At 41.3% G+C, this 16,595-nt stretch overlaps 1 protein-coding gene across 15 annotated transcripts in view; it reads left to right on the top strand.

Moving 5' to 3' along the window:
- Positions 1-661: 661 nt before the first annotated feature.
- C4H4orf19 (chromosome 4 C4orf19 homolog) overlaps positions 662-16,595 on the top strand; it is a 45,099-nt gene continuing 29,165 nt past the window's right edge. For 9 of the 15 annotated variants that reach the window (XM_026093757.2, XM_026093756.2, XM_026093754.2 and 6 more), the window contains exon 1: positions 669-811. The gene's annotated coding sequence lies outside the window, so the exon portion shown is untranslated. Of the gene's footprint in view, positions 812-16,595 lie in introns of all 15 variants that reach the window. The other 6 variants (XM_064511321.1, XM_026093758.2, XM_064511318.1 and 3 more) reach the window with 4 other exon arrangements.

The following is a 16,595-nucleotide window of genomic DNA, read 5'->3' as shown; positions in this document are numbered from 1 at the left end:
ATTTTACAGTTTCCAGGTACATCGATATATGTTAAAGATTGCAAATGGAAAACACCTGACCCAGCTGCTTGCAGATATTGCCTAAATTAAATCCCTGCACAGGGAACACCCTCCTAAATGTACTGGGACAGCAGAACATCTTCTTTCATATCACTTTTGGAAACACCACACCCAAAACAATATGATTCCAGAAAAGTCAGCAACTTTTGCAGGTAAGCGACATGATGCCTGCAAATACCTACCTCAGATCAGAGCTCCTCTGTAGAGCATCACCCAATACCATGAGGACTAAATTTCACTGCTAGGCAAAAGCATCTGATATAACAGAGTAACTTTCTGCCAAACCCTTTAGCAGAATTTGTGACATGGGGAGATTTAATTTCAAGAATATGCAAATGACAGTATTAATACACTGACAGACTTGGACTTTGTTGTTATCCTAAGTGACTGTCCCAGAGGAAAGGAATGATTTAGCATGTGTTCTTTCTTTTTTCTTTTTTAACCCTGACCAGAAAAAGGAGAGGTTTACCACTCCAGTGGTAAACGTTTGTATCCAGCTTGCAGGTAAAGGGTTACAGATTCTAGGAAGTATTAAATGCAAACTTTAAAGGATTTTATTTTCATCTACAGTCACATGACACCTTAATACCCAATGACACTAACTACAGTATCTCATTAAGAGGTCATGCAAACTCCCAAGCTAAACAAGGCATTCTTACATATTTAACATTCAAATGCAGAAGCCAAGCTAAGCCATGGAAGATTGTAATCAGAAAAGAGCTGCACTTCCTGATCAGCAAAAAAGCTACAGGTAGGAAAAGTTCTTGTTCCTTTAAACTTGTAACATTGTGCTTTCAAGAGAAGCTGTTTACTGGGCATATTTTGTACTCTCTTTATTTTTCAGCTTGCAGAACAATCTAATAGTTTTATCCTGAAAATACCTGATCTGATTTGTTTCACCTGTTGTAGAATCAGTATTGTTTTTATACTCAGAAACACAGTCAGCTCAGTGGAAATCTGAACAAACCAATTTTTTTAAACAAAATCTGACTATTAGAAAGCTAAAAGCAATATTCTTTAAGATTGTTTAGTTATTGAACCGGATGCGTCAGAGTTTGTGGGGTGAAAGGGGAGTTAATACGTCTTTGATGTCTGAAATGAAGCAGTTTAGAGGTCTTCTGACTTTACTTATAGTCTGAATCAGTATTGTTCTAATCACTTCCGTGAAAATGTATTTTAATGGATGTGGTTTCCTCACTAAACTTACAGGAGTTCTGATTCCCCCTCCTATAATTTGGTGCACTTAAAAAAAATCTTACAAAGGCAAAACAAGGCAGATGGGGAGTGTATTTCAGCACTACATAAAAGGGAAAAAAAATTTAACAAAATAGGGGAGGAAAGTGACCTTGACACTTTGGTTAAAACACAATAAATCAAGAACTGAAATTACCTAAAAGCACATTCATTTTCACATGGAGTGATAACGTTCAGTGCCATTGCTGACAGTATTGCAGGAGTTCATTTTTTTTCACCTGTGCTAAAGGACTTCTCCAGGGTACAATCTTCATCACAGTTCTTTCTCTCATCACAGTTTTTCTGTTGTTTTTAGACAGTATTCTAACCACTCACTATTTTAATCCCTTTGCAAGAATGTAGTTATAGACAACTCTGCAGAGCTGCAGATTTTACATTATACTAGAAGATATCTATTGCATCATAAGATTTCCACCCGCTGGGGATTCCCACCACATAAAAGAAGCAAGCAGGGTTAATAATTTACTCACACTATGATTGAGTGGTGATTGCAAGCAAAGTATTTTCCTCAGCTTATTCTATAAAACCCATCAGTTTTTCCTCTTCCTACATAACACCAGCACATGCTGAAAAGAAGCGGAGAACAATAATATATATATCACTTCAGTTCAGATAAGCTCTCAAAGTGCAAAAAAGTATTCTGTTATTACCAGTACTTAATAGAAATTGAAAAAAATTTGAGCCTCAAAAGTTTACCAATAGTGCTTAAAAAAAATGAGTATCACCATTCATTTCCAGGGCACTCAACTTGAAACGTATTAGGTCTAATTTTCAGAAGGGTGAAGATGAAATTAGGCCTAGTATGTCCAGCCTGAGACATCAAAAATCTTATTAGCAAACTAATTCTTTTTCTAGCCTCCCAGCAGAGGAGCTCACAACTACACTGCTGGGAATGCGGAGAAGCCACTACACTTTCAAAGAACTATTCTTTATTTACTCTTATATAACTGACCTCTGAACTTATTCAGAAACTCTTGTAGATAAGGGGCTTATTTGCATAGCTACACTTAAATGTTGGGGAAGAGAGAGGAATGCACCAGCTCCCAAATAAACAGCCATGCTGTTACACAGCTTTTCACTGAAAAGGAACATTGCGTCTTAAGTGCTAAGAGCGGCCTATCGTGACCGTTCTTTTTTAAGAAATGTTTGTACAAATTGGGCAGGTCACAGGGAAAACCCCGCACTTAGTAGTTCAGTAGTTAAATCTGTTGAATGTTAAGTATGTAAAATGCCTTTGTAAGTTGGGAGGTACATTGAAATCGAGCACACAATGAACGATATAGTTACTCCGCAACTAGAAAGACCAGGCATTGAATGAGAGTGAAAAGTAACTCATTTCCCAAAGAAAGAAATACAAATGAGGCATTTGCTTTCTAGCAGTCTAGTAGTTCAGATATTCTTTATGCCAACAATTTTACAATCGTTACAGTAATTTGCACTACTTTAATTATTACTTTTTGCTGAAGATATTATCCAAGCTATTATCTTGCTTTGGCACATCAACACAAGAGTCAACTGTAGCAACGTTTCATGGGGAAGACGCACAATTCAAATACTTTCAATCCTTGTATGAGGAGAGAGAGAGATTCTTGCAGGCTTATTATTGGAAACCCAAGAGATAATTTTGCATTTGGATCTTGGGGGAAATCAAGCAAACACACAAATCAAAACACTTGCAGAAGTTTGGAACAGTTTATGCTTTACCCCAAAACCAGAGCTAAGCAAAGCATTTGTCAAAAGCCAACCCAGATTTTCCAAAAGACTTGTAAGTATCAGGAAACTTGTACCAGATTTAAGGCTTGCACTGAAAATCGCCAACCTGATGATTTCTGTGCAGCTCCAGGCAGGTGAGCAGAGAGCAAAGCCATCAGATGGAGTGAACAGCAGCTTCCTTGGAAAGCCCAGGAGAAAGTGGTCACTGTGTGAGACATTTAGGAACGACTCCTGGAACATGTCTGAGCGCTGAGGCCCTTCTCTAACCACACAGCTGTGCACATCTGATCTCAAAGAAACAAACTTACTTACGAGTAAGGGTTTGCTCCAAGGCTTTACTGAATGAAAGCCGAGGTGCTGCGTTCACTCCAGAGCACAACCATCTCCTTTCCAAAACGAAGCAGCAAAGAGCTGGCAGATGCAAGGGTCTGAGGCATGTAAAATGCCTGCACAGTGCTCTGTGTGGCATCTTCACAAGGAGCAAAACAGGGATGGAGGAGGAGAGCGACCACTTTTGGGAAGGAGCACTCCGTACCTCCACTCCCATTCGTGGTTCAGGAGGCTCCAGGCTCTAACGCCTGCAGGGGCCTGACGGCCAGGGGCCACCTTGGGCGCTGCCACAGTCCTGCTATATGGCCTTAGGAAAGTCTTTCTTTACATCTGTTTGGACAGTAAGTTTTTTCAGGAAGGCATAGTCTTTTTCTGTTTGTACAGTACTTAATTAAATATGGCCTCAAAATTGTCTACATCTTCCACTGCTATTGTTTCACAAATGACTTGGGAGGGGAAAAAATGAAGAAAAATTCAATGACACACACAGCCCACTAAAACACAATGATAGATAATAAATACTCACTTCTGTACCTGAATTAACATTTCTCCTCCTAAATTTGTTCATCTGAGAATTAGGCATGGTCACCTGTCAGTAGAGTATGCCTGAAACTTCTACAAAAAAGCTGCAGTAGTAAAATCTTTAGCATTATCTCTGGGTCTCCTTCCTTTCATGGGGAGAAACTGCTGGCATTTTTAGCACTGGCTGGTTGTTCCAGAAATCCCATGGGATTTCTATTTGAAAGAGAACAGTGAGAATTCCTGTTTCTCAGCGGATGTGCAGTGCTGTGAAATGTTGTGGGCAGGGCACTGGCTGAACACAGCGCAGGAAACCAAATCCCAGTTCCCGGCTCAGGACCACCGCGTCCAGCAATGGCTCCCTCACCTCATGGTGCTGCAGAAATAGTGTCAAAAAGCCCATGTATGGCTGCAGGCAACAATGCAAGTAAATAGCTGATTTTTGCTATAGAAGAGAAGTGCTGGCACGCAGGATATATTGCTAATGAGAATAGGTATGAGACAATGTAGTTTTTAGCTTATTGAAAGTTTAATATCAAAATGGACAAAATAAATGAGTTTTGGTGGAAAGGTCAAAAGGGATTACTGGAAAGAGAAGAAACAGTAACAATTTTCCTGTGAGCTCTCCTCTGAGTCACTTTCGCTTGGACATACAGAGAAACTTTAAAATTTTATTAAGAATTGAATACTGGAAATTAAACATTTAATCGGTAACAACAGGAAGCAGAAAAACAAAAGGCGTAAGTGTCTTTTTTGGTGTGACCTTTTGTGTCTGCAGTTTTTATATAAGAGTTTATTTAATTCGCAATTTTTCACTCTAGCCACAAATGCCTTCTGCAAAGCCACAGATGTTTTCTGGTTAGAAATGTATTTCCAGTTGAATATTTTATCATTAATCCACATAAGTTACTTTTTCCCTGGGGAGAGTGAGGAGTAAGCCACCTCCTTGGGGCTTCCTTTTTTTGGTGTTGTTGTATAGGCTTGGCTCCACCGTGAATCATTTCCCAGTTATTAGATGTGATTATTACAGATGTGCATTTCTATCATTTCCCAGTTATTAGATGTGATTATTACAGATGTGCATTTCTATCAAAGAGCTGCTGAACTGTCTCATTTTATTCAAACAGACCCAATTCCTTGTTGCAGCAGCAGGCAGCCTGCTTTTCTGCAAGAGCTAAGCACGAGGATAGGAGCATCCCATGTCCACACAGAAAGACGGCAAACCCTTTCAAGCTGCAGCCACCTGAGAGCAGGTGATTTCGCTCCTGCGATGCTCAGGACAGGTGTAGGTGGATGTTAAGGCACTTTGCCCAGGCAGGTTGGCATTAACGTCCCCTTGAGCCACACGCTGATGTGGGGTCTCTGAATGCTGACCCCCTCAGATCAGCCGCGGCGCCATGTTCCCGCAGCGCCCAGGACGCGTGGGCTGCAGGCGCCTCCTTCCTCCCCCGGCCGGTCCTCCCCCTCCGCTGGGCTGCGGTCATTGCACTCGCTCCCCTCTTCCTCCTGCAACTGCTTTGCAACCCAGTTTTATCAGCAGGACGTTTGGGAGCGCCCGGCTTTATCTCCTGCCTCCAACGCCCCAGCTCTGTGCAACAGCCTCGGCACAGAGCATGCCGCCTCGGCCTCAGCCCCGGCCCCGACACGGCTGCCCGGCCACCTCCTCCCGGCCGGCCGCGCGCTCCCAGCGGCACCGGGCCAGCAGCCGCCAGGGTGACGGGCACCTTCTTTCTGAAAAAAAGCATTATCGGCCCCTGCTCCTTTTGAGGCATGCACGCCTGGCAGTGATCTCACTTGTGGGATTTCAACGCTGCTGATTTCCGCGGGGCTCCTGTCCTGACCTGCCCCAGGGAGAGCGCGCAGAGCAAGGCCCCGGCAACGCCGGGCTTTGGAGGCAAACTGATGGCCTTGTTCACTTACAGCTCAGTGGAAAAAGTGGTTACCGGCATTTTTCAGTAAGCTGAATAAAGCTTTGTTAAGGTCCTTTCTGCCTCTATTTTTGGTTTGGGTGTGGCATGGAAAAAACAATATTTACCATCTCAGTAGCTGTGCCCTTTGTGTGTTTGTTTTTGTGTTCTCTTTCCCCTGTGAATTTGGCAGATGTTGCATGGCTTGATATCCGCACTGCATTTTTGTTGTCAGGATATGTGTATGTCTCTACTAAACATCAGCAGTGAACAGGCTGTGCCTGTGTGGCAAAGATACACATTCAACTGCCAGGCACTGTTTCACAGGCAAAGATGCATAAAGGACAAAAATACCATAAGATTTCATTTGAAATGTAAATGAGGCAGAAACTACAGTCATCAGCCCCAAACTGAAGGTCTCCTGGGGCCCAAGAAGCTACCGCCACGTACGAGGTCTGACTTCCGTCCTTAAAATCTCATTTTAAATTAAAATTGCTTGGGAATATTCTCCATTGCATTGGATGAATGCACTCAGATTGCGAAAAGGCTAGTCCATGTTGACCAGCATGCATTAAAAACTAATGCTCGGTGCAATTATCCAATTAATAAATTACCTTCTATAAAAATGTTTCTGTCCGTGTATATGTTTGTACAGAGTACAAACATACAAATTTGCTAATGCATAACTGATCAAAAAAAACACAAAGAAAAATCAACCGCTGAATAAAATGCTTTTAAGCCTGAGACTGACACTGCTGCCCCAGAGGCCTTTGACAGAACGGTCTGGCAGGCCCATGGGCTGCCCAGCCTGCTTAACCAAATACCCATTACCAGGCAGGCTGAGCTTGCAGCAGCAGTAACAGGCAAAGCTCGCACTCATGTCTCTGAATCTGGACAGAAATGTTTCCACTTTATGTTACCATGCCCCAGACACCCTCTCATCTAGGCATAAATGGAGATTTGAAGGAAAAGCCATTCATCTGCTTCTGCTACATGAAAGCAGTAGCAAGAACTTAATTTGGCTCAGAGTTCATAAGGCTACAGTACCCAATGGAGGGGAGGACGGACTCCTTCACAGGATAAACACCCCGACCTGCCCAGGCTGCCACGTGAGGCGAGTGAAGCAGAACGGGCTCCCTCCCTCCGGCAGCTCCGTCCCCCTCCCGAGACAGCAAGCTTGCTGTTTCACCGTGCTGCAGCCTGAGCTTTGCTTCGTTTCTCGACAACGCTTCCGTAATAGAGCTTTATACTGGCACCATTGAGATCGGCATGGTTGGACTTCCCTCCGGGAGAGAGGGCGACTGTCGAACTCAGAACATAACCTGCTCTTTTGCACGCGGGGCAGACCAGGTTTGGGGAGCAAGGAGCTACACTGCCACAGTGCCCCGTGCGGGAGGCAGCGTTTGAATCCAAGTCTCCTGAATGCTCTGCGCAATAGAGCAAACTGCCTCTAGGTACTAACACACTTTTAAAATTCAACCAATGTTACCAGTTATCAGTGATGATAACTACCTTGCCATGAGGAAGTATGTCAGGTTGGCCAATAAATAAAGTTCTTACAGACAGCACATATTTGCTTTACTGCAGAGCTACCTGGGACCATCCTTTATAGCCCCGGCATAACTCTTTGAAACACGGAGCTCGGTTTGAAATGTCACTTTGATCCTAGTGTACAGCATCATAAACTACTCCACTACCAAAACAGATTTCCACGAGCCAGACTTAATTGTGAGTTTTGGGTGATAACTTTGGTGAATACAGCCCATTCTTTCACATAGTATTTAAAAAAAAAAAAAAATTACTAAGCTGGCTTGATTCCAGACAACACTAAGTCTTTTAAGGGAACGAATACTTTTTTGTAGCTTTCAAGTATTGTTCCAGTGCAAGACTGAAAAAGGTTGCAAATACAATCAAGATAAGCATGTTACGATTCAATAATGGAATGGAGATGCAGCTGCTGTCTCACCATTACCATATTTTAGACACATTTGAACCTTTTTAATGCAGTGGTCAATACTTGGGATCTGTCTTGTGCTGAGAAATAATTATTGTAATTATAAACAAAAACCCTTTACTCCTATTCACTAAATCATTGTGTCTAATTATTCTCTTAGCCACCCAGCATCACTCAATGTCTGTTCGGGAAACTGGTTTAAAATAAGCAAATGGGAAAGTTCACAGGCACTCTAAACAGCTCTAGATTAAATTATCTCTGTGCTGTATTTAAAAGAAAAGAGAAATCCTTTCAGTACAAAAGCACTCCAGCGGGAGAAAAAAGTACATCACATGAAAGGATCTTTATTGAGATACTGTATCAGTCTTTTCTTGAAGATTTCTGAGTGTGACCTTAGGTAGCTTTAATGTTTTCTTTATTTGTGTGTTTAAAAGGTTTTCTATATATTTTCACAGTACTTTGAAACTATGGTCTAAATAATCATCTGCTTTTCTACTGTGCTGACCATTCTTTGTGTGAAATGTTCAGGAACAATGAGCGAAAAAATGTTTCCTGCTATGTTCCCCACACCTACGTAGAAGCAGCACCACGTAGGGGGAGCAACCTGAGCGATGAAACTAGGGGAAAAGGCAAGAAAGGGAAAAAAGGAGGAGGGAAAGGGGTAAAGGAAAAGGGAAAAGGGGGAAAAGGAAAAGGAGGAAGGGAAAAGGGAAGAACCAGGCACAAATAACGTATTTCAGACTATGTCTGGTCTGAGCGCTGTCTGATATGGGTATATCCCATTAAAGAAACTGATTTATATATCTTATACTGTTTTAGAAGGAGTCATACTTTTATTCTACTTTTTATTCACACTTTTATTCTTATATGTGATCATTTCATTCTCAAACAACCCCAGAGCTGAACGGGTCTAAGCAGGCTGCAAAACAATCTCAGAAATAACTCCTCGAGCCACGAGCGCCGTAGCCTTACCATTCACTGAAATACCAAATGTCTTTTTTGCACCAAGCAGATTGCTCTTCAGCCTTCACATTTATTTTTTCCACTCCATTCTTCTGTGTACGCCTGAGCCTGAACCCCGAGTCCTGTGTGCAGCCTTCTGTTTCTCAGACCTGCTAGTGGCCACGAATTTGGGCAGAAGGCTGAGTTGTTAACTCATGGTGCCCTCTCTTTCAGTCTTGCCAAGAAAGATTTATCTTTTGGCTAAGCAGTGAATTTACAGCACATGCTTTGTGGGTCATATCTACTCCTCTGTGTAGGATTCACTTTAGGTTAGCAGTAACAAACCAAGGAGGTAACTCTTACAAACTCAAGGTTATTTACAAACAGGTTTCAGTATCTTTTCTTGCTGTTTACATTCCAACTTGAATATAGTCAGTTGTAACTTGAAATCTTCTCAAAAGATTTTCCAGTCTATTGGCCGTGCAAAATGTGATTTTTTTGCTACCTAAATTTCCTTTGAAACAAAGAAACCTACATAAAGTCTTTTTCCTGTAGGGACTACTTGCCTTTCAAGAAGCTAAAATTTCATGTTTTTCCCCAAATCTGTTAAGTTACCAAGCCTGTTCAGCTGCCTTTGTCTTACAGTTTTGGAGGCTGTAAATCATTAATTCTTCAAATCTTATGAAATTCTCTTCTGTTCTCTGCATCATTCCAGCTTGAAAATTCAGAAAAGACAAATTTGCAAAAAAATGTGTTTCATAAGACCAGTACCTGAGATGAGCCCCAGAAGCATGGCTCATTTGAAAGTCTGTGGTTTGCACTTTTCCTAACAACTGCATTAAATATTTGTTGGGATAAAGTAAACTTGACTGAACTGCTCTAAAATACATTTAGCACAGATAATCCAGTAGTGGTATGCTTTGCTACAGGGCTTGTATTGTTCAGTATCATGCCATGAAATAGCCTAGACTTACATGTCCTACCCTTGATATGAAATAAAGTTAATCATAGACTGAGATTTCTTTGTTCAGTAAAACAGATTTTTCCCGGCCTGTTCAATTCCACTTTATCTGGCATTCTTACAGCCTGCAATATTCCTCTGTCTACAGAGCTCACTGCGCAGTACAATGTTAACACAGTTGAACAGCTCACCTAGATACTGGCATAAAATCCCTATCTCAAGGACTGAGTCCACCAAGAGCCACCTGTTTTCTAGGCTTGGCCTTCTGTTCCTCGGTCTGTGCAAGACTGTATTGTTATTCTGCAGGATTTGTACTTTAGTTATGTTGTTTTTGTTTTGATCTCCGGTAAAGAGTACAGTATCCAAAAAAAGCCTTTTGTGGTACAGGAGATATACAAGGTTTCTTGAACGAGGATGCTGAAAACTTTGCAAAAGAATATGTATGACTAAACATACTACTGCTCAGAAAAGGTAGGGCTCCTTCTCCCAGGCAGATGGAAAGAAACTCCACCAAGCCCTGCAGATTCAGGAGTTCTTCATCCTCAAACGTCCTCAAAACTTCCTCATTACAGAGCTCTTGCAGCTCATTTCACTGAAGGAAAATTAAGCTTAAGTTGGCAAAGATCATATTCATTTATGCCAAGAAAATCCCACACAATTTGAAATTAATCAATAGTACAGAAATCCCCTCCCACCTACCACATGGAGCCTAGTCCCCAAAAATCTGCAGTGTCTCCCTAGGGTGGTATTTGAAATAAGCCTGTTTGCAGAACTAGCTTCACCCTCCTCCCCTGACACCTTCCCAGACAGAGAGATCTTTTCCTACCTTCTTGCCATGGAAAAAATAACACCCCTGTATAGAAAATAATGGGTAAAACATCATAAAGCCTGAAAAAACCCAATTTCAGAAAAAAATTGTCAGTAAGACAATAGATTTTTCTCCCTAGATTTTTTCTTTTTTAGGAACGCCTGAAACAGTCTGGGCTTCTCCCTTCTTCTTTCTCCATGCTTCTTTTACTTTCCAGGAGGACTGAAATCTCTTCATGGAAGCAAGGATTGTGGCTGACTGCAATAAATCTTTCCTGAATTACCTTTTTTGAAGTATTCAGGTGAAATGCCTGGAACAATTCTGACACGTTTGCCATTCGCAGTGCAATTATGCTGTTCCCATTATACTTTTGGGCTTTTGCCTCCTCCCCTTCAGTAGGAACGGAGAAAGTTCACCACCAAACTGGCATACAGGATTTCCCCTTATGAAGAGGTTTTAGGTCCTTTGCAGCTGAGCTTATCAGGAATAAGACAGTTGGCTTCAGGTTTTTTTACAGTATCTCCTTGTTTGTGTTATGGCAGCACCTACAGGCACCAGATGAGGTAAAGGCCTCATTGTTCTTCTAGCTGCCACAGAGCCACCCAGTAAGGCATTACCTATTTAAACACTTACAGATTAAATAGACAGAGTAGTTCCAGAATTCAGAGTGGATCCAGATGCTTAGCACCCACTTACTTCAGGGAGAAAAAGCAATAATAACCCAGTTCCATTTGTGCTATCAATAATAAAACCACCATCCCAAGAAGTAGAAGCTGTGGGTCCCTTTGGATTTAGGAAGGACTTAATCACAGATATCTCAAATCCCAAGCAATGGGTGACAGCAGGTGGCCATATTGCAAGGCGAGCTGCCACTGTCACATGCTGCTTTGACAGCACTGGATTCAGATGTCTACAATGTACATTAAGCAGGCTCAGAGCTCACCCAACAGAAAGGACTCTTCAAGGTCAAGGGAACACCAAGTTTGTGAACCCTAAATTACCTTGGCAATGCAGCTGTCAAGCTGCTTAGCTCTACCAAAAGTGTATATGCCATGGGCACATTGCATTAACAGGACTTTAGACAGCTGCATGTGTTTCATGGCAACAGCTTACATGTAATAAGCACTAAGGTACCCAAGCAGCTAGGTAGGGTTTTTGTGAATTGTTCCCCAGAAGTATGGCACTTGACTTCGGTTGGCACTGGGACTGAGACGTGCATTGCTCCTCTGTGCGCCTGGACTACTGCTGGAAGCCACTTGCTACAGGAGTGGAGAATGCAGGTCCACAAGGTCATAAGGAAGGCCACAAGCAGATTAGCTGATCCTCTTAATCGCAAAGCCATCATCTCCCACTCATTATTCTTCCCAGTCTGCACAAGTAACTACCCCAATATTAATGTTTTCATCTGTTTCCTCCTTCTTAGACTTTGCCTATGGAGACATCTTTTCCCTAAGCGTGAATTCCCAAGTTTCCACACTTCTTTTATGTCTATAAGACTTTCTTTCTAAGCTATAAAACTTTCTGCTACCTGAAAACATAACGAATAGAAAAAATACAGTATCAAGGATCTTTCAGAATAGTTTGAACTACCCAAGCTTTGTTTTAGTTGGAAAACATTACACAATCGTATTCCTTTCCAGAGGCAGTAACAGTTTACTGTTATTTACTACAGTCTGTAGCAAGGCTCTTGTTTTGAGACAATGTCACAACAGTGCAGGCATTACGAATTAAACAATACATTTGTTTTGCAAACGCCTTGTTGTTTTCTGACTATTATTATCTAAATAAGTAGACTTTTTTGTTAAATGAAGGAAGGAGGAAATGAGTACAGTGCTGCCTCTGTATTCCCACACCTCTCAGGCAAAACGTCCACCCCTCACCTGGCTCCGGGCATGGGGCTCTGAGCCAGCACCCACAGAGGCACCGCTGGGCTGCGCTCCCTCCAGCCGTCTTAGGATGGCACAACTTTCACCACTGTCGAGGTCTCTAGTTCACAGGGTCTCACCACCTTATGAGTTCAGAATAAACTCCGTCTGGAACAGACTGGGTTTTTTAGGTGGTACTTTCCTCCATTACAAACCTTCAAATAAATATTTACTTTTTTATTTTTAATACATCCAGCACAGCACAAGGAAATTGGTCAGAGTAGGCCTGTTTCTTGGCAGCAGTTCAGCATTGTAGAAATTTAGTTGTGACAGCAAACTACACCTCAAGTCAGTCGTATGTCACTTTTGGTGGAAGAGAGTTCTGCTACAGAGAAAATATAAGTTTGATGCATTTAAAGCAAATTAAGAGATAATATGCCAGATAACAAAGTGTAAAAAAGCACTCTCTTTTGTAAAGGACAAAAATATCTTATTTCCTCAGACCCCTTCCTCACCACAATAAGCAGGATGGGCTGAAACTTGACCAGCTAACAAAACTGTTAGGAAAGTGCTGCCTATATTTTTATGCAGATTGGCTAGTTCTTCATAACTGAAACGAATTCTGGTGTCTTTTTGACATGAACAAGGCAGGATTTGATAAAATCTGGACTGCCATCTGGGTCTCCATCAGAAACTCAACCACTTCCCTGTCACTTCACCATCTCATCTCACTAGCCCTGTGATCCAAACCTGGGAAGAAGCTCTGGCAATGAACCCAGCAGCCTGACAAGCAGCAGAAAAACTAAGCTGTGATGGTTTTCCTAGAGTACAGGGATCCCAACACTCTCTAGAATGGGGAAAGACCACCACAAAAATTGTCCTATAAAGTTAAGGGGGAAATGATCATTTCATGGAGAATTTAAAAGGGAAACCATGCAAAAGAGAAGTATGTGTTGTCTTAACTGAAAAAAACTACTTTTTTGTATCTTCCGTAAAGCACAATTCTCCGCTTATCTTTATTATCACATATCTTTTTAAAAAATATATACAATAAATGTGAATGTCTTTAGATGGCAGAATGCTGGGAAATGTATCTGGTACGTTACCACTTATTCAAGGTTGGTATTCAATTATCATCATTCAAGAGACCTAGAACATTGCAGGGTGAGAGACAGCACAGATCCTTATGTGCTCCAGTGTCCCCAGCCCATGTGGTCACAGATGTCCGTACCAGTAGGACCAGCTGAAACAACTTAAGCAGTCAAGGGGAAAAAAGTCCTTTTTATTTTATTCCTTTTTATTTTATTCATTTTGGTTCACACAGAACATTTAGAGCCTAAATTAAAGGTGATCTGTGAAAGAAAAACATGTCATCAATATTGGCTTTGTGATGTGTAACAGAGGCCTAAGATTTTAACTTTTACTGTTTGATTTTAACATTAAAAATTTGGGTCTCGTCAAAGCTGGAGAACTATTTATCAGCTCTCCATTCATTGTAAGAACCAAATCACATGACAGAATAACAAAAGAAGACAATTTGAGATACCTTTATTTCAGTAATTACTATACTTTGCAGGAAAAGGAGGTCTGTGCCAGAGATTTAACTCTCCTCTGCAAGCCCCAGATTTAAGTAAAACTCATACAAGGTGTGATACATAGCACATGTTAGTGTAAAATCAAAAGGAATATTGATTTACAACAAGCATTGCATTGTCCTCTTAAAATCATGGCAATACAAATAAATCACACCAGTTTAGTTAAGTTAAACCTACAACAGAAAAATGAATATCTAAATTTGAGGCTTTCTTTACAGATCATGTAATCAAAGACAGCAAACAGGGAGGAAGTCTCTCACCACTTAAAACTATCCCATTGTTCTCAATCTTGCATATGAAAATTGCAGGTAAATACCAACATCCAGCAAAACCCAAGGAAGCCAGTCTTATGCCAAGACACTGAGTGGGTCTTGGCAGAGAAGATGTGAGAATCCAGCCTTTATTAAATGCTGCAATGGCACTGCTTTAGGTGTAAAACCATTGCTCAGAGCTGTTCATGGAAAGACCAATTCATACTACATACACAACTTTAATGAAAGTATGGTGTTGCACTGGCATAGTTAAATTGAAGCAATTTTATACATAAGAATGAGGCACTGATTTAAACTTGGTTTATGTTGATTAGTTTACTCTTGCTTCGTAACAGTGCTATTTCTGTGGGCAAACAAGGCCATAGATGCTTGGAATGCCTCAGCCCCATAGGATTAACAATTTTAAATTAGGGAAAACTAATTTAGTGCTCCAAAAAGAACCTTCATTTATTGCAAGGGCTTGGAACCTAGAACCATCACTCCATAATTTTATCCAAATGTTGATGTCGTCAATGCATTTTCAAGCAGCTTTTAATTAAGTTAAATAAAGAAAACAGATGCTGCTGAAGAAATGCCCAGTAAGAATTTCTATTTCTAAATAAAACTGTGTTAAATGCATAACCAGTTTTGCTGTGGGATGTGATACACACGACTGAGTTGATAGGTGTTCAGTGAGACTTCTGCGCCATTTAATATGTCACTGTGAGCAATCAGCTTAGAGATAATTATATAAAAATAGGTCTATGGCATCTACTTCCTCTTATTAAAAAAAGTATACAAGTTATATAAATCGTACCCAGTAGCACTTATTTAGGGCTACAGCAGCATTTCCTTTTCTTTAAAAAAAGTTTCATTTGCCCAAACCGAAAAAGTCCTTTCTCAGTTTTCTTACCTCAGATGAACATACACACAAGACACCCATTCAGGTGACATCTTCTATTTTTAAGCTGTGTTAGTCAGTGGTGCTGTAACCCAGGTCCTACCCAAGTACAACCAGATCTTAACAAAGTTAAGTTGTATCAGTGTGGAAAACTGCAGCAGGGAGAGAAGGAATGAAAATTAGGTCAGTCTAATTGAATTGCAGTAGTTTGTCTGAAAAATATCTTTACTGCCCACTTTGAAAGGGCTTTAGAGACTACATTAGGGAAATGTTTTCATTTTCAAAATCTTCGTCTCTGTTACTGCCTGCCTTGCTCAGAGGACTCACTGCTGATGCATCCTCTTGGCCTTTTATTTGGCTGGAGAATACAAATATTGCTTGCATTAAGGCTACACATTGCAAATGGACCAGGAGAAGTTAGCTTCAGTGAGATTTTATGTGCCCGTTAGGCCCTTATATGCACATTAAGTTCCATCACAAATGCCTTGTTTTTTCACCCAGAAAAGCTACCCTAATCCAAGCTGCTCTTGTTTTATTCAGAATACTGCCCTCAGGGAGCAGTGGGAAGAAAGGGTAGAGGAGCCGACACCTTGGCAATGGGGCTTTCTGGCCTGTGGGAGCAGCGCTACCTCTCGCTCAGCAACCTGAGCAACCTAAGGAAAAGCAATACACCCCGTAGTAACCCTTCACGCCCGCTGGCCAGCCCAGCCTCCATGCCTCGCGCGTGAGGGACGCAGGAACATCCCTCAGCTCACAGCAGACCTCCCTGGGGCGCAGCCACCACCTCCTAGAGGTGACCACAGTGGTCAGGCAGCACAGGCAAGTAGCTCAGAGCAAACTGCACAGCAAGTATACGTATCCTTTTGAGCGTATGTTGGTTGTATTGATTACTGATCTACGATGATATACATAAATGTACGCTAACTATAAAAAAAGGGTTTCTATTCTATTTCTATTCTATTTGTTCCACTCGACATCATACTTTTTAAGCAAGAGGAAAAACCTGGCTCCACCTCTGAATGAAACCTGATTTTCAAAAGGATAATGCAGGAGGAATAAGAGGCAGCAGCCATTGTGACTGGCTTTTCTATCTTAATGGAGAAATAAGCACTTAAAAAAATATATATATATGTATATAAAAAAAATCCACAAACTAACCACAGCAACAAGGGACAGATATACACATGGCAAAAGCGATCAGAGAATCCTGCTTCCAGCCCTGTGTTGGACAGCATTGAATATGCAAAATGTCAGCTGAAGCACTTCTGTTCCACATCGGTTCATTCTTCAGCTGGGTCAGTGTAATAGCTACACAATTAGGAACTATAATGAACAAGTCCCAGACTGAAGTTGGGGCCTTAATGGCTGCATGTGTTATCCAAACATATGAATGAACGCTGAGCACACCAGGATACTTTCAACCACAAATCTATTTCAAATATTGCACTAGAAAAGTCATGTTCAACTCATTATAACTCAGAACATTTTGCGACCACAACCACAGAAAATACCATTTCCCAAAGTTCTCCAATTTT

Source organism: Dromaius novaehollandiae, chromosome 4, assembly GCF_036370855.1.
Source record: "Dromaius novaehollandiae isolate bDroNov1 chromosome 4, bDroNov1.hap1, whole genome shotgun sequence".
NCBI classification, from domain to species: Eukaryota; Metazoa; Chordata; class Aves; order Casuariiformes; family Dromaiidae; genus Dromaius; species Dromaius novaehollandiae.
The sequence above is the reverse complement of the archived record's forward strand: the minus strand, read 5'-3'. Positions and strand labels throughout refer to the sequence as shown.